Source organism: Littorina saxatilis, linkage group LG14, assembly GCF_037325665.1.
Source record: "Littorina saxatilis isolate snail1 linkage group LG14, US_GU_Lsax_2.0, whole genome shotgun sequence".
In the NCBI taxonomy this organism is placed as follows: Eukaryota; Metazoa; Mollusca; class Gastropoda; order Littorinimorpha; family Littorinidae; genus Littorina; species Littorina saxatilis.
Genome location: NC_090258.1, coordinates 8,383,379 through 8,385,060, shown reverse-complemented (window position 1 = coordinate 8,385,060; position 1,682 = coordinate 8,383,379).

The window sequence follows — 1,682 nt, the reverse complement described above, 5'->3', positions numbered from 1 at the left end:
GTGTGTGTGGGTGTGCGTGCGTGCGTGTGTGTGTGTGTGTGTGTGCAGTGTGTATATGTGTGTGTGTGTGTGCTTTCGTGCGCGCTCTTCGTATTCCCTTGTACGTGTAGTGTATGAGTTTTTGTTGAGATGACACCAGATAACTACTCCACATACTAAAACCCTGCTAAGTGACTGTGGTGATCATTCGCACAGATTATCTGAATTATCTGCATAAGCCTGGAATATCTACAGTAGAATAAAGGAAGCAGAATGAACACACTACCGGCCATTAGTGGCAATGCCTCATTTCAACCCCTTTACCAAACCACTCACTTAAACAGGCCCTTTTTCATCACAAGCACCCATCCACTCCAATGTGGGACGCAAGCGCTTTCATTCCGACAATCGTCGCATCTGTTGAATAGAACCAAACGGGGGAAAATCGTGACTGCGCATGCGCAAACAAAAGCGCCACCCGTGCAGCAGGTGTTAGCTTTCCCATGATTGGCTGAAAGTGACGAAGCACCACGCGCCTCCTTCTTTCCTAGAGAGTCCTCTTTAAGTCAGAGTTATTTCTCTTCAGCTACGATTGATCGCACTGAGATAGGACCGGACGGTTGAGAATATGGTTCTTATAAAGCCTGTCCATAACTGGACAAGTCGACTACACGAAGTAGGTTATACTTCGCGAAGCTGGCCGCACGAAGCTTTAGCACTGAGTTATCGGTAAAAGGACTTTGCGAAGTCGACTTTGGGCTCAATGGGCGATTCTGGTGAGGTTATGGCCCTTCTTTCTTTCGGCTGGTAACAGGCGCCACCTCGCGGCAAGATCACACGAGAAAGGAAACAAGTCGCGTAAGGCGAAAATACAACATTTAGTCAAGTAGCTGTCGAACTCACAGAATGAAACTAAACGCAATGCAACGCAGCAAGACCGTATACTCGTAGCATCGTCAGTCCACCGCTCACGGCAAAGGCAGTGAAATTGACAAGAAGAGCGGGGTAGTAGTTGCGCTGAGAAGGATAGCACGCTTTTCTATACCTCTCTTCGTTTTAACTCTCTGAGCGTGTTTTTAATCCAAACATATCATATCTATATGTTTTTGGAATCAGGAACCGACAAGGAATAAGATGAAAGTGTTTTTAAATTGATTTCGAAAATTTAATTTTGATAATAATTTTTATATTTTTAATTTTCAGAGCTTGTTTTTAATCCAAATATAACATATTTATATGTTTTTGGAATCAGAAAATGATGGAGAATAAGATAAACGTAAATTTGGATCGTTTTATAATTTTTTTATTTTTTTTTTACAATTTTCAGATTTTTAATGACCAAAGTCATTAATTAATTTTTAAGCCACCACGCTGAAATGCAATTCTGAAGTCCGATCTTTGTCGAAGACTACTTGATCAAACTTTTAACCAATTTGGTTGAAAAATGAGAGCGTGACAGTGCCGCCTCAACTTTTACAAAAATCCGGATATGACGTCATCAAAGACATTTATCGAAAAAAAGAAAAAAACGTTCGGGGATATCAATCCCAGGAACTCTCATGTAAAATTTCATAAAGATCGGTCCAGTAGTTTAGTCTGAATCGCTCTACACGCACGCACGCACGCACACACACACACACACACACACCGTACACACACCCACACATACACCATGACCCTCGTCTCGATTCCCCCTCTATGCC